This window comes from Ambystoma mexicanum, chromosome 9, assembly GCF_040938575.1.
Source record: "Ambystoma mexicanum isolate Mex_15411 chromosome 9, UKY_AmexF1_1, whole genome shotgun sequence".
In the NCBI taxonomy this organism is placed as follows: Eukaryota; Metazoa; Chordata; class Amphibia; order Caudata; family Ambystomatidae; genus Ambystoma; species Ambystoma mexicanum.
In genome coordinates this window covers 1059408164-1059425576 of record NC_090931.1, presented here as the reverse complement: position 1 = coordinate 1059425576, position 17413 = coordinate 1059408164, and the positions used below count along the sequence as shown (strand labels likewise).

General features: G+C 43.6%; 1 protein-coding gene across 7 annotated transcripts in view; it reads right to left on the bottom strand.

Moving 5' to 3' along the window:
• Positions 1 to 17413, bottom strand: part of RBMS1 (RNA binding motif single stranded interacting protein 1) — an 834814-nt gene that overhangs the window by 114239 nt on the left and 703162 nt on the right. The window lies entirely within an intron of this gene.

Sequence of the window (17413 nt, the reverse complement as noted above, 5' to 3'; positions counted from 1 at the left end):
TCTAGATTTAAAAAATTGGGGGCAGGGAGGAAGTAGGCTGTTTTCATTGGCACTGGGCTGTCGAATATCACTAAGGCACAATTGTGAGCAGTTGGCCTGACAGTGTGATTTGCATAGTGGCCCAATAACTTATTGGTAATCTTCATTACTCCAATTCTGGATCTTCCTCATCACAGTCCTTCATTGAGGCACAGTCTAGTAACACTGCACGTTTGAACTTATGAATGACCCAGTAACCCACATTCATACATTCCATCCCATTTAGCACTTATTAGTTGCAGAAACGCGATTTGGCACTCCAGAATCACTGATCCTTATTCTGCAACTGACATGCTTTGTTCCATTTCCTTTAACATGTCGTGTCCTGTCACTTCCCGGATTTGGATCCATGCCCAAATCTTAAACTGCGCGTTTCCAGTGCAGTATTCTGAATGTGGCTATTTTTTTTGGTACCAATATTAAAGCTGTTGAGCCTTGTGACCTACACTATTATTACTGCAAACGTGGAAAAGCATCCAGTCATTTGAATTCAATAGGAAAGGTCATCGCTCCCATTGAAACTTATGGGCGGAGGATTCAAGTTTGTCAGAATGTCGAAAGTGGCACGTCATTGTTAGTGTTTGCATTCTACCAGTAGTAGTTTCTCATTTATATAGTGCCTTTATCCCATTAGTATGGCCTTAGCGCTCTTGTGGGGGGAACGCCCTTAGGGGCCCGAAGTCAAAAGGTATGGGAAAATTGTCCGAAGGATTAGGGTGTGCATTTGGCCAAAACAGGGAGTTGGGTGGGATGGTCAAACCTCAATAAGCTACTCATGATGGTCAGGCATATGGATGGGTGCAGAGCGGTGGTCCGGAGAGTGCGAGAGACTCGTTATATGTGTACTGCTAGACCCAAATAATTTGTCATAGGACATAGCTGCATTCTATGGGGAGAGAGGTTATTGCTTTGTGTTTTAGTCTGGTGTAGGGAGGCGAATGTTTGCGGGTGGGTGGGCACTACGTACTTTGAGCTTCAGTTGGAGCTTTGCTTTTGATGTAGCTGTGTAATCTGATCGTCTGGTCTGCTCCGTTATTATACTTTACCTTGCCTTTTTGAGTATGCAATTGTGATAACAGAATGTGCCATTTGGCTGGGATGGTTAAACACGAGTTTCAACATTCACCGAAACAGGGCTCAAAAAGTGAACTGCTAGCCATTGGTTAGTGATAACGGACTCCTGGCAAGCAAAACATTGTGTGTCGTTTACTCATGGAGAACTGAGGGGGGTAAATTAATTCTCCATGGCTGGATATTTTTAACCTCTGCAATGACTTTGTAACCTGGGCATTAAGTATAACAAAATAAAATAGGTTTTGGGATTAAGGTTAATTTGCCGGTCACCTACCGGACCAACTTCAATGTTTTTCAGATGTATCGTATGGTACAGCTGAATTACATGAAAAGGAATCGGAATCCAGTTGCTATTAATGGAACAGTATGGAAAACATGCAAGTAAATTCAGTCTCACATATCTAATGAAATTCTAGAATGCAATGAAATATGTATCTGTGTCTCTTCTACCATGGCCCCCAGTGATTACATCATACATACCATGCGGTCCATTGGGCAATGGTCAGAGCCTAGAAAGCACACCATCACCAGAGATAGAATGGTGGTGACTTCAGGAGTGGGACGCAGGGAATTGGGACTCGGAGCGACAAAATAAGAGATCATTGAAAATATTAAGTGAAGCACTAGTTCGTTCCGGAGAGAGGCCGCCAGTACCAAAAACACCCATTCCCTTTGTGCCAGAAGCTTTTCAGTAATGCCAACTTCAGCCAGGCCTACACAACCTTGACAAACATCTCTCATTTTCTTACTCCTTAGAGAGTAAAGTAGTCTTCTATATAGCCCTTTGGCAGTATTGTTGGCATAGCTGCACATGGCTCTGTAAGAAAAGAACAGGGTAAGGGCCGTTAGTGGGGCACCAGTAGAGTCAGATGTTAAATCTGTGGTGTTGATGGAAGTACCCAGGTCCTGAATGCCAATGTGTTCTCAATGGGTCTGATGGAAACACTTGAGTACGTTACATGAAGGGGAGAGCCAAAGATCGGATAGGCTACAGCACTTTGGGTACGTTAGCCATTGATGTAGGGGAAGGAGTGGAATGCATTTTAAGAGGTCAGGTTAATCTTAGTTTGATTAGTGTTGATGTGATAATGGCTACAACTGTGGCGGCTGTCTTTGGGAGATTTGTGTGTCTAGTGTAAGGGGTAGGAGTTTAAAAAAAGGGAGTCGGTTAGTCAGTTGTTGGAAAGGGGAGTAGGTAGGTCTTACAAAGCAAAACAGTTTTGCTCTTTGCACTTCTACCAATGAACTCTTTGAGGGAGGTCCCATTTCACATTTTCTCATTACCAATGTCAATCCCTAGAATCTTTGTACCCCATGTGCGACAAAGATCTGTGAATTGGCAGATGAGGAAGGAGGCAGTAGGAATACTCCACCTATTACCATAAACTACATGCTAACAGATATGAGAGGGAAGAGCTTTTTGTCCAGAGAAAGGGCTACTTGAAATAGGAGTATGCCAGGCATCCATTTCACCGCCCTTAGTATGTTTTTTGGCCGGCTGTGAGCTGCCTCATGCCTCACACACTTTCTAAGGTGCTGTTCCTAATGGTCAGCTGGAATCTTTGCCTGTCGAGGGCAATGGCCGTTGGAAGAGAGATTGGCAAAGGTCAGGCATTCATGAGGTGATTGGGGCAGGGGAGATGGGCCAACTTTAGATTACGCACAAGGGGCAGGTGGGTGAGCGGCACAGGGGAGCAAACAGCTAGAGCTCCAAGTTCAAGGGCACTTTTTGCCTTTAGCAATTAGTAGATGGAAACAGCCAGTGAGAGGGGCACCGCGCCACCCGAAAAAAGCATGTGCGAGGCCTTCAGCCAGGAGAAACTGGAGTACTTGGCGTACTCACCTGAGCGTTGGTAATATAACAACCGCTTAATTTTTTTTATATAGTTAACGTCTGCACTGTTAGAAGACTGGTACTCAAATATTGAACATATTCCTTTTTTTGTAAAACTTGGTATATTAGATCATGCCCCTAAAAAGGGGCATAATCTTAATTTTGTATTCATTGTCAGTCCACAGGCAACGCACTTCTGGAGACTATTATAGCCTTTAGTCTTGAATTAGGTTCACCAGTAGTCACATGTGAAATCATATGTGCTGCTGCAAACAGACTAAAAACAGAACCAAGAATTCATGGGGGAAAGTGGTTTAAATCATGATCTGGAACATATTAATAAAGACATTTTCGAAATGCTAAATGTCTGGACTCTGAGGAAGACGGTGCTGTTTACAGAGTTTAGGCACATATCGTCAAAACATGTTGATCGTGATGTAATTATCGTATTCTGTAATTGACCATGAGAATCCCAGAGGGCAGTATTTGCATGCGCACTCTAATACGTGCTTTGACATTTCCTGGTTAGTTGATGGTTTCACTGTACCACTGACTGTGTTTCATCTTTTAGAACGTATGATAGTGGTGTGAATGAAAGGTTTTCTTTTTCTTGTATGAAACAGTTTTAAATGTATGATCTGCATCCCAGTGATATGCCCACATTTGTTTAAATATATTGTTTTATTAAAAAAATAAATATATAAATGAGTTTTGGATTTCTTATATTCCTTTGACAGAGAGTATGTTGTGGTATATGTATATATGTTAAAAAATACAGATTTGGGGTAAAATAGTTCGGAACAAACCCCCGTTTTGTTGAGAACAGTAGAGCCTAGTTCTTAACATTTTGTGGCAAACGTTTTGTTAAAAAAATGTTTTCCAGTTTTAAAGCATGCCGTACTAACAAACAAGAATTGTGAACATTGCTGCCATCAAGAGTGCCAGATACAACATTCCTATGTCCATACGCTGCCTGTTCTATAGAGGAAATCTATCGACGTAGTTTTGTGGGCTTGCTCACAGATGTTCCCAATTGTACAATGTAGACGGTAAATAATCAAATTGCTTGTCCATGAGCAGAATTTGAATAATGAACTTAAGCAAGGTACCATTAGATGTGGGATACTGCTTCCATCGAACACTAGGTCAGTACTAGCCAATGCCTTATTCACAAATCAACTCAACTTAATACAATTATTCCCTGCGAAACTGACACGTTTCTTTAAAAAAATTTTTTTAAAAAGTCACCCCAAAAGGGTGTTTGGTCATTTAAATCCAATGCAGTAACTAAACTATGCAGCCCTGCAGGACAACACCAGGAAAGCAAAACAGGCTAATCATTTCAAAATGATCAACTTCTTCTGATTTACATGAACTTTCTAACACTCCATTTAGCCGTCCTAACAAATGTGAACACGCTGCACACTTAAGTTAGTGAATGGTGGTACAGGCAGGCGATTGCAGATTCAGTTTCTCGCAATAACTACACGTACGCAAATGCAACTACCAATCACTGTTCCCAGAGCTCGCCAAAGAAACCGATTGCACCTTTTATTTAGGAAAAGTGGGGGATTAGCGGCCCTGCGTGGCCTGTCGTCGGCTTGAAACGGCCTCCTTGTGTGCTTGGAAGGGTTTACAAAACCTAGAAATTTGGCAGCATCCGAGACATCTGTTTTCCCGCGCTCAGCCGCAGAGCGATAACGGGAGAAAGCACGCGATGAGGCCCTGCGCACAGTATGGAGCATCCAGAGCCAGAAACCTTGGAATGCACCGTTTGTCAGCGCTTACAAGGAAAACATTTTAAAGTGAACAACAGGTCGGGCGGATTTAAAATACTGGCACTGTGCTCTTCACAAGGGGCGCAATGCTTCGCTTGCTCGATTGCAATCTTGGTCATTTAAGTTTGAAACAAAGAAATTATTTCTGGGACCAAAAATCAAATGCACCACAGACATGTTCAGGATCGGCTTATGCGAGCCTGACTGTAGAAGCACAGCCAAATTAATTCCAACCTGTCAAAAGCCTTGTTGAGTGTACATACGAGAGCTTAATCCCTCCGGGGTTCTCTTTCTTGGTTGCCCATTTTATCCTCTAATCCTGTGAGCGAGGACTTTAATTGATTTACAGTTTTTGTACGGAAACAATTTCTGATTAGTAGACACGTACGATACTTTAAAATCAAACCCTTTCATGAGCGTGTTCCCACAAAAAATGATAGCGGCGAGTAAAGCTCCAGTGCAGTTCCCACCAAACATGAAGTACCACCACATTAAGGCTACCAAACCCGGGCAATCCCTTGAAGGGGCTTGCTGCAGCGACAGTGATCAAGCAGATAAGCTCCTTCTCTGCTAGTTGTTATTTAAGCAGTGTACAACGAGGAGTGGTCATTACAGGGTGGCAATTGCCCAGGTTAGAGGTCCAAGCAAAGTTAGGGATGTAATAGGGGCCCTGGACGGATGCCAGCCATTAATGTTCCCCCCTCCTCGGTCTACATAGCCATAAGCATCCCAGGCAAACTACAGACGGCTGACCTAAGTAGGAGCTGGGATGTGTGAGGGATATGGGTGGCTGGGATGTGTGTGGGAGATGGGTGACTGGGATGTGTGAGGGAGATGGGTGGCTGGGATGTGTGAGGGAGATGGGTGGCTGGGATGTGTGAGGGAGATGGGTGGCTGGGATGTGTGAGGGAGATGGGTGGCTGGGATGTGTGAGGGAGATGGGTGGCTGGGATGTGTGAGGGAGATGGGTGGCTAGGATGTGAGAGAAAAGGGTGCAGAGAGTGTGAGGGAAGCATGTGGCCGATGAAGGCAGAAAAGAAAGGATGGCCTGGGGAAGCGGAGCCATCAGCGCACATGGAATGCAGGCATTACCATCTAGGAAACTGTACTAATTGACCGAGACCTCTGCCCGGGCTCGAATGACAAATGCAGCCCTCTGGAAGGAGACTGAAATGAGTTTGGCGAGGGAGGTGGTGTATTGGATAAAGGGAAATGGGCCTACGGCTAATCCTTGGGGACCACCCATATGAAGGGTATCTGGGAGGTGGTGCTGGAATCCCATGAGATGGGAAGGCGCCATCCAAGAGTGAGGACGCCACCTATTAAAAAAGGGTTCTTGAAGCCAAGAAGGGGAACGTTTGAATGAGCAGGAGGTCAGAGGGGGGGTGGTGGTGGTAAAATTCCAAGCGTCAAAACCAGTAAAAAGTCTAATGAAAATGGATGAGAGGTGTTCAGTGAGTAGTGGTGAGAGAATTAGCGACATTGATGAGCACAGAGCCAGAAGTGGTTGGACCAGAATCAAGGTTGGTAAAGGGCACCGAGTACATATGTATCAAGATAGTCTAGTATGCTGTTGACAACACTCTCAAGGATTTTAATGTGGAAGGCCTGTAGAATGAGGGGTCAGCACTTGGTTTCCTTAGGAGAGGTAGACTGTAGCTTTGGGAGATATAAAACTGTTGATATAGGACTGCTGGTCACATATTTCTAAGAGAAAGCTGTTAAAGAGATCATATTGAGATGGGGTTCTCTGGAGATGACAAATATTAGGACCATTGAGTTGAATTGTTCTGTTCAGGGGAATTCATTTAATTACTTTTTTTTTAAAAAGGAAGCAAGTATTTCAAATTTTTCTTACTTCTGAAGTACGACTTCTGATGTAATGGCTGCCCAGCGGAAGTAACTTTTCACACAGTGTGGTGGTAGGTGTGGGTTTGTACTAGTCATGTGGTCGCCAGTTTTTCTAACCAAATTTGAAAAATTGGGTGTCGACATTCCGGTCACTATCCCTATGCCTATGTACAGGGACCCACAATCCTTCCCAGTCGAGGTCCTTAGAGTGGTTATTTTCCTGCTGCGGATATATTTTCTGTGCCTGTAACTGAGTGAGGTTGTTTCTACCCACTATTCCACTCTCCCTTGCTCTGGGTGGGAGCATGACATTCTAAGCAGGTACAAGACAGAGAAAGACGTTATATGTGTCTTCTGGGGCTTGTGAATCTGCTTACATTCACATGCTATATATAGATTAGCAAGCAGTACCTGAATAATGGGCGGTGGGTGAGAAGTAGAAACAGATGAGAACACATGTTTAAGAATTGCTCGACCCGCTTGTGAATCTGCTCTCGCCTGTATACTTACACAATAATGCTTTGTAACTACATGTACTGAACTCTAGGTTGCAGCCAATAAAAGCTTAAGCTACCCTGGTGCTGTAGGTGTAAATGGTAATGTTTAATGTGTCAAAGAATAGCCCAATTGGACGCATTTGACAATCGATCTTGAGATAGTGGCTTTAGTTCCCCCCCCGCCCCCCCCTTCTCGGCATGCTGGGAATTAGAACACAGAATTGGCGTTCTTTGATTACTTTGTGTGTTAATGGAGAACATTACTGCTCTACGTATATCGAGTGCATGTAAGGATTGTTCCCCCTCTACTCTGTGGGTTGGGCAGAAGCAAGGTAGTTCAATGGATTGGTTCACAACATTTTGAGATATATTTTGGTGAAAATCTTGGATGTGTTCTTAAGACCACTTTGTGTTTATGAATGGCTACACAATGTTCTGTAACCAAAAGTGGTTGTAATTCAATTACTCTTCTAATAGATATTACAGCTATTAGAAAAATCTACCTTTTGAGGGAGTTCTTTTAGGGACACTTTATGCATGGGCTTGAAATTAGCTCCCATGAGCCTTTGTAGAACTGTATTAAGATCCCACCCCATGTCACTGTGGGCCTGATGCATTTAACTCCTTCATCAATGGCACCCTCCACAAGGAGAGTTTCTGCTGTGATTAAATAATAGTTTGCAAGATGTACTTTAATAGAGTGAAATAGCAACCTGCAGGTCAACAAGTGTAATAGATACATTACATCTGTAAACACGCAGTTAATGGGGTCCACTCCTTTTCCCTTACAACAAATTACAAAACTTTTCCACTAGTTGAAGTAGTAGTATCTTGGGTTTTATAGCCTCCCTAAGAATTTCCACACATCTTTTTTAAATGCCCAAACTTATGATTTCAGCAGACAAGATGCCAAGTTCAGAGTTTTAAGGAATAGGTATGTCAATTGCCTGGAATGTTGGGTTAGTAAGTTGTGCTTAGTTTGCAACTTGATTGGTGGCTAAGTTGATATCCTCAAGATATGCGGGTACCATGTTTTTTGTGTCCACATTAGGGCTATAAGTATTTGAGTATGTTGTTCACGTAGTTGGTTGTGTATCACTTTGCTTAGAAGTGGCATCGGGGGAAGGGTGGGGAAGCTTAAACAAATGTTATGTTATGGGTTCTGTGACCCCAAGATATCCTGGCACAGCAAGGACCCAGTCAGGGACGTGAACAAAACAAAGATTTTAAAGAAGCCAAAAAGGAAGAGAATTCCACAAGATAGCAGCAGCCGCCAAAAATGCTTTGCCCCCTACAGTAGTTCTGAAAAACCTGACAACTCGAAGGAGATGGAGGTTCGCCGACAGCAGATTCGTGGAGGGGACTTATAAGTTAAACTGATCCCTGTTAGGGAGATTTTCCATTTGAATGCCAAATCCCTACTACCTGTGAGACCTTAACACTTTTTGCTGGATCGCTGGATCTTTTTTCTATTCTGAATGAGGGGAACCCCTTTCACCCTCATTCATTCTTTTGCTCCGACCATTGGAACCCTTGTTCATTATGTTTTTACTTTATTTTTGGAGTTATGCTTTCCTCCATATTTTCTAAGGCATCTGTGATTCACTTTTGCAGCACTTTTGTGCAGTGTTGCAGGGAGCCCTTTGGGCTTTCCTTTTCAGTCTATCATATTTTCCTTGTGTGAACTACTGTTTATCCTTCTTACCTTTTCTTTTGTGAGATCAGCACACACCACCTTATGTGGAGTGCTCAGGGGTAACATAGTATCCCCTTTCTCACTGCTCCTGAAATATTTCTGTTATGGTGACAAGCATACCTTGTCATTAGCTGGAATCCTTTGTGAAGCCTGCCGAGGTTCCAGTGAGTCTGTGAGGACAGGAAGCAGGGGAAGAGTCCAAAACTGTGCTGTTCTTTGTCTTGTGGCATGCCTGCCTGTAACCAGTCCCAACTGGCCACACCAAAAAGGTTTAGTGTAGCATGAGTGTTGATTGGCTGGGTTTCCTGGAAAAAATGTGAGGATCCTGAGGCTGAAGACAAGTCGATCAGTGGAACTGGAGAACTGACAAAGACGATGCCGAAAGACACATGCAGTACCTTCCATCGATCGGAGAAGCCTGCTGAAGTACTGCTGCTGCCCTGACCCAGTTTTCAAATTGACAGAGAAGCTCCGAAGAGGACAGCTTTCTCCCTTGGACTCGTGGGCATAATCAGTCCTAAGACGACCTTCAATTTGGGCCATCCCTCAATGTGCTATGACCTTCCTGGGCTGAAAACAGCCAATACTAGGGGACCTGCAACCACTTTGTGGTGCATTGTCTTGCCACAAACAAATCCTCCCAAAACTCTGGTGAACTCCTTCTGGACCTCGAGTGGCAAGACCCCCCTCCTCAAAGTCCCCTCCCCAGAGTGCAGGACCGAGCAAGCTAGGGGAAACGATCGAACGAGAACCGCTCTTCATTGGTGTCTGTGAAAAGGCGCCAAAACCACAGATCCGCATTGGAGCATGAAGAATCCTTTACTGGGATTCCCATCTCTCGACTGCTGCTGTGAAATGCCTTCCAGGGTTCCTCCTTTCGTCACTACGACCAAGGAACAGGGGACCGGGTCTACAGCTGCTGCATCGTGAAGGCGTCCTGCTGCATCCTCTTTAACACTCCTAAGGTACTGTGGGACTCTCAGTAATGCTTACCCTGAGTCGTTGTGTTGCTCCTTTTTTGGTGGAGTGCTGATTCCAGTGTTTGGGTGTTCACCCATACACGGTTGCCCAGGCCGAATGCTTGTGTGCATTCCGGGAGCCTTTATCGAGGTCCCTGAACCTGTTTTGACTAACAAAAGCTTGATACTTATTTATAACAGACGAATCTTCTGGAACTTTGCCTTTTCTCCAACTGTGCCTTACCTGCTTTCTCTCCAATATGACTTAAGAACTCATACCTATATTGGGATGGACTGCTAAAACCTTAAGGCCTTGGAAAAGGTAAATCAATCTTGAAAAGTACTCACCTGCTAATATTGGTGTTGTTCGTACATTTTTATTCCAGCAACAGAATATTGTATTCATCAATAAGTCTTTGCATTGTGGTTTACTCACCTGAAATTATAGCATTGGTTCTCTATTATGTTTATTAGCTTTGAAATAGTACTTCCCTATCTGAAGATTTATCTCTGCCTTTTGTACATATAAAAAAATGTTGATATAACTACAAGTGTATAAGTGTTTACTTGGGCCTATTTATATACTAAGTTCTTTGTACTGACATAAAGCTCACATCTCCCTCCCAAGATAAGCCTGGCTGCTCTGCCATACTACCAATACCTTGAGTGGTACATGCCTATATTAAAAGGTGGGGCTCAGTATATCACAGGTGGACTTAAGAAAAGCTGCCCTAACAATCCATCAAATAAGAAGCCCCCAGAACATGCAAAGCTCGATGGACAATACAAAAGGAATTGAAATTGTATTCTGCTGTCAATAGGCAACCAAATGGAGGTCTCATAACACCGGGGAAATAGGAGAATACCTGGGTAAAGCCGATACTAAGCGAGCAGCTGAACTTTGCAGAATTTGAAGCCTTTTAATGTGAGGTTTAGGTTGTGCAAGCAAAGTGGCATCGCAATAGTCCAGAATCCCTGAAACTGCCATAGAAAAAACAGGCCCGCTCAGCTCAGCTGAGAGATCCAGCAAAGTTTTTTTCAGTATCTTGAGCTTGAAGTGACCCGAGCTACATCAAGCTTTAATTTGGAGCTCTGTTGACAGGGAGGCAGAGATTTTGACTCCGAACTCTTGACAATCTACTGGAGTAGGCAGAGGGCCGAGAGACAAAGGTCAGAAATCAGTAGACCAAGACTAATGCTCAGCCATAGAGCCCACAATCTGAACTTCAGTTTTCTGGGTATTAAGCTTGAGCCAGTTGCTTTGCATGCATTCGCCAATATCTGTGAGGCAACACCTCAAATGGTCAGGGGCCAACCCCATCTCCCGATCTACTCGTAAGATAAGTTCAGTGACATCTGCATAGGAATAAAAACGACACCCATGAGAATGTATGAATTTTGCCAGAGGGTGAACATAAAGATTATACAACAAAGGGGAGATGGCTGAGCCCTGAGTGACCCCACAAGTCAAAGGGGCAGGATCAGAGCAAAAAGGAGGTAGAGAAAGTGTTTGTGTACGTTCTGAAAGAAATTACTTAAACCAAAGGAGTGCATTGCCAGTGACCCCAGCTTCCTCAAGACGCCGACACAGGGTGTAGTGGTCAAAGGTATAAAAGCTGCAGAAAGATCCAGAAGAATCAAAATGCCTACTCCACCCCAGTCTACAATCATTGTGAGATCATCTATCATTGAGACCAGGACATATTCTGTGCCCATTGAAGAGCCAAAGCCGGACTGAAATGGGTCAAGGAAGGCCAAAACTTCCAGTTACCTCCTTAGGTGTGGAGTGACAATAGCTTCAAAGCCTTAATAACGAACATGAGAAGGGAGATTAGCCAGAGGTTGGCTGGAAGGGCAAGATCTAAAGAAGGTTTTTTTCAGGAGGAGAACCCACTGCATGTTTGGGAACAGGGGAGGATGAGGCCAGAACTCAGAGAGATTCAAAACCTCAGTCAAAGTAGGCAGTAGTTCTAGACTAGTGTGTGTGTGTGTTAGGGCGTGTCTGCCAACAGCCAGCTGAAAGAGAAATGACGAAGCGCTACAGGCCCGATATAGAACAGAGAAAATGTAACCACATGCTTATGCATCAGCAAATGGGAAGCAGTGTGACAAAAGCATGACAGGAAAGGCTTCCTGCACGGGCGCCCACATTTCCGCTCACTAATCCTTCTTCCTTGCGTGACGCATTGAACTTTATCCCACCGACCTTTATCAAGTAGGGTTTGTGCTATTTCTGAGAGTAGCGTCCCCAGACTACCACTAGTTTGCCTTCCTCTCTCAGAAACGTCTCAATCCACACCAGTCTATCACACTACCATATCATATCATATCATATCTATCACTCGCTCGCTCTATGCAACACATAACATCCTCTTATTGCCTGGAGTTTGAGAGAGGAAGTGAATTCTGAAAACGTCCAAAGAGTTTGAAGACACCCTTGGAAACCATGGAATAAACACAAGCGGTGTTAGTGCAGGTTGTCTCAATTTTAGTGCAGGGTGTCTCAATTTTAATGTAAAGCAATCTGCTCGAGTGAACAAGTGCACCCTAAAATGCTCCTATCCAGAAGCAGCTTTTTCACTATGTCTCACACAACGTCAAAATAGAGACCGCCTCAAAAAAAGTGCTCCTGAAATAAAGAAATGCAATTCCATAAGAAAGTGGAAATTACATATTCTCTCTGAGGTAAGTTTCATCAGAGGTATTTGATCTCATAATTCTGCCAAAACATCTAGGGTGTGAGATCGAATTTGAAACCATATCAGAAGATGCATCCCAATTCCAAACAGTTACCTGTTGGAAATGTAAGTGTCCACCACTAAACGCAGGATTAGGATTTAGAAAACATATCCTGTTCATTGAAAACCTAAATTCTAGATTGCAAGATTGCATGTTCATAGTCTATGAGCCTAAGAATGCAAATGACAGCAGCCAGCCACCTTGGCAACTGATTATTTACAGCCTATCTGTGACAGGAGGGACTACCCTTTGAGCAATTCACGTGAGCAAGTCATTCATGGAGGACTCATGCCATGGATCACCAAAGGTAGCATCGAGTAACACCTTTGATGCATCTAACTTGCCTTAAACTGTGCGACCACATCTCCTCTGGTAAACTTTCAATGACAAACTCACCCTTGAAGCAGATAAAAGGTATCCACAAATACCTGGTCCTTATCCAGGCTACTCCAGTTGGCCAACAATGAAGGACTCACTCCGATCCCTCAGTGGCACCCACCTGTTGTAACCCCATCCCAGAAATGACATCAGAATGGAACCCGCCTAAGATTAAAAAGAAACTTAAAAATAAAAGGCTATTGAAATCCGTCCCCCATTGCTCTGCTGGCTCTACCTCACTACACTTGTCGCCAACCACTTAACCCGTCACCCGACAGCCCCATCTGCCGCTTCCCACCAATGTACCCTTTCAGCACTTGGGTGAGGACAATTGACTGGTCCCATTGAGTCAATTAAATGGTCTCCTTGTAATCGACCTGCTTATCATAGATTAGGCATGCATTCTTTGTGCTATGGTTGCTAAATTGAACTCCCTCTGCTACCCTTTCGGCAAACTCTGTACTCCCTACCCATTTTTTATTCAACCTTTTTCTATGCACTTTGAAGTATTACGCATAGAATATTCCACTTCACAAAACAATAACTTAGTAACCCAAATATCATAAGGTTTTTAAGTGTAGCCACGTTTCCTGTCACCTTGCAGCTGGAACACTTATGTTCACGTTCTTGTAAACGCACATTACCTGTATTTGAAGTATGCAAAGGGACTTGCAGGGTAGCCGACTTAATTTCGGAAGGCCAATATAGTTGGGTGAAGGTTCATTGAAGAAATAATTCTAAGACAATGGCTATTCACAATGGCAAAGGTTTGTTTCGTTGCATGATTTAGTTACACAAAGTGAAATAAAAGTCCAGTTCACATAAGAATAACTCATCAAAGGGTAAAAATCCTAAATTATTCAAGGAGGTGAGAATGAAAGATTTTCCAAGGGATACATATCGTTTCTTGAAGGCTAACATGCAGCAAGGTCCTTAGAATGGAAATTCCTCTGGTATTCATTCTTACAGAGGGACGGCCGAAAGCCGTGGCCAAAATCAAAACATTCTAAATGCACATCAATGCCATAAACTGTGCGGTTGCATGGACATTACCTAGGAGAACCTGATACCAAGGAGATAAACCCAGAGTGACAAATTCTCTTTGTACACCGGCATCTAGGCATGTTAAAATAGGCTCTGAACACAACGGACGGAGTAAATTCCAACAGTGCTCGTCCCTTCCACTGGTTCATTGACATAAAATCTTTTCAAATCAAGGTTTTTATCAAAAAAACATTGGACTCCATCCAGTCCTATCATTCCGACAGGGACCTAGGAGCCCAGGGGTTCAATAAATATTCGACTCCTTAAACCCCTCATAAAGAGGAAAGAAGTCTAAAAAGCAGCTAGCACAGCTTCTCAGAACAGGAGTCAGTGGCGCCATCAAGGCAGCAATCTTCTCACTCCAATCCGCTGTCACCGGAATAGCAAGTCCTGTGAAAATGTCAGCTGCTTTCTAATCCAATAGGTGTTTTCATAATGTCTTCCGAGAGCTTAAAATGCATAATCTACGGTCACTCACATAAATCAAACACCCTGCATCCAATCACTAGGGATGGCTTCAGGGCCTTTCAAATGAAAGGGGCCTCAAGCCGCAAGGGGGCCCCCAGTAACTACCCCCATGTTGCAAATCGTCAGTTTTATAACACAGGAATATATTCTTGTATTATAAAACTCGGCTAATATCAACCTCATCTACAGCATCATGCAGGCTTGGATGGCCACCCACCATCTCTGCCAGAACAATGACAAAACGGAGCTCCTCGTTGTCGGCTCGCCGCACAGGCTCAAACACCTCGACCATGCCTTTGCCTCTTTCTGCATCAACAGGAACATCACCCCTGTATCAACCCATGTGAAAACACTGGGGGTTTATGTGTTAAGAAACAGTGACAGGCCACGCACTGGGAGTTTATCTTGACTCAGAGATTTAACATGCAGAAACATGTCAAGGTGATTGCCTCGTCAGCGGCCTACTCCACCAAAACCTATCAAACGTTCTATGAAATTCCTTACCACCAGCAACTGCCTCATCCTACCCAGAGTCATCATTGGTAGTAGACTTGATTATTGCAATGCCATCCTTACAGAAACACCTCAACAAAAACATCAACAAACTACAACTGATCTAAAATAACACCTTTAGGGCAGTGTGGGGCCTGAAACAATCGGACCACATCTCGCAAGCCAGACGCGAAGGTCATTGGCTGCCAATTAAGGCACAGTCAGAGTGTAGAATATCTATGCTGTTCAGACGTGTGACAGCATTTTCAATATATAATCTCAATCGCACCCCATTTCTGCAAATCAGTCTACAATTTGTACAAACACCTCCTTCGAGTAAAAGAAAATTGGGGCGTGCCTATCTCCAGGGACAACTGCATGATCCTACACGTTCAAACACTGAAGAAAAGCGTAGTAGTCTTTAGTAGGCTGGGTGAGTTGTATATTAAAAACAACATTTCTTCGTTGCAGCATAAGTAACAGCAGTGCAACCCAGCCCTCCCACCGCCACAAAGATTAACCAGTCTTCGCAAAGCAAACATTGTTGGCTTTTGTATAGGCATGGGATAGGCATTTTTCAGGCACTGCCCTAATGGAGCTACCAGGCCATAAAATGGCAATAGCAGGTAAATGGCCATAAGTACCTGGGCATGTTATGGTAGTGCCTGGCAAATGCCTATATGATGCCTTGTGTACATCTGTGCATTTGTTCACCAACCTAATTTTTGCTAGTGCATATTTCTCCCTAGCCTCATTCTTGCGGGTCAATTTTTTTTCCACAACCCCTTTCTTTTCTTAAACATGAGTCAAAGACTTGTCGTAGTGTTGAAGCTCACAAGTCTGTGCGAATTTTAACAATTTCATAGTTCAATGCCTATATGAGAGTCAAAACGGCTAGCTTTGCCAGTGCTAGTTTTCAAGAATGTTGGGGACAGATACAAGGATATTCATATTTCTTGTAAATTAAGTAGCTGAAGGCACGCCTGGTTAAGCCACATTCATTAAACCAGGAGCGGATTAAGAACTGCAGTTAAGCCATTACACCTTTCAGAAGACTTCTTAGAATGAATAATTAGCATCCCCTAAATTGCACTGGGCTAGCTCAAAGAAATCCCAGTGGGGTTGCTTTTGTGCAGGGAGTGGCAGCAAGTGGGTGGAAATGTCCATATTTCATAGCATGGCCATGTGCAGACAATCGATGTGAACAAAATTAAATTACCACCAAAACCAAAGGTGGTGTCCTTTCTCGCATCCTCCATCTCTCATTCCCAACTGCACTTCCCATGCCAGGAACTTTGTTTTTTACGGACAGCAGTTACAACACCACATAATAGTGAAAATGTAAATATTAAGTTCAATGCTGCACTAGCAGTCGTAGTACAGGTTTGCACTCCACACAGAAATATTAGGCCACACGTAGCGACAGTGCAAGATTCCCTCACACACACAACAGTTATATGAATGCACACTTTACTCATGCATACAACAACAGCTACACAATAGGTAGCAGCAGTGCAAGCTTCCTCATTTGGACAAGGTACAAAGCAGGTCCTGTGGTGCGTCAGAAGAAGAACACAGTCTAGTTTACCATCTCACTGTTGTAGTTTATTAAATGAAAGTTGAAAACTCCTAACTTTCCCAAGGCTAACGGTGTACCCTACATAACTACATTAAAAAAATAAAAACAAACTAAGGTGCTTGTCAGTTGAGTGTCCCAAACCAAGCTCTATCCACTGTCCAAACTAACCTATCCTGACCCTACTAATATAAGAACTACTAAGGCACAGGAGAATGGCTCCCGCCTTCTGTGGACTGGTTCTTCACCAAGTGCAGTTCAATAAATTGCTCTTAGGTAGTTCTTAGTAAGTACTTTTATCAGTTCAGATACTGGGTTCTTCAAGGTCTCAACAGTCTCTTTCACTTGCTTGTTCTATCTTTCATTTCTGTTCACTTCTTGTTTGATACTATTTGAGAGTGTCCCTTTCCTTCCACCTGGCAATTCTGTTCCTTGCTCTTTAATCAAACTTGATATTTTCTCTTTACACAATGTCCACTCTTTATCTTGACTGGGACGAGTTTGAAGATTAAAATAATGATTCACGTGTCTTTTGTTCACTCTCAATAATGCATCTCGACTGTGATAAGTACGAGCATTCCACTAATGATTCCCACCCTTCTTGTATACTCTTGACACTTGGTCTTTTGCATGTTCCAGTCGTTATCTTCAGTTTCCCTTCCGGGCCTCCCGCTCTCCCTGTTGCCTGTATTGTTCAGGGATAACGTCACCAGGATTTCTGGCAGGTCAGGACCCTCTTCCTCAGATGTCAGGTTCGCGCTCATTCCTTCGTTCCTCCTTTGATCGGCTCGCTGTTCGATTACCTTATGGAAGTGGTATCGCATTGTTTAAGACTTCCAAGTCCACCGTGTTACAGTCATGCCACCACTGGTCACTCGCTCTCTCTCAGGATGCCTTACATCCACCTCAGTCTCTCGTGTCTCATTGCTCCTCCAGCGCCATAAGCTGCACTGTGGCTTCTTTCCACCATTGGATACTGTGCGTCCAC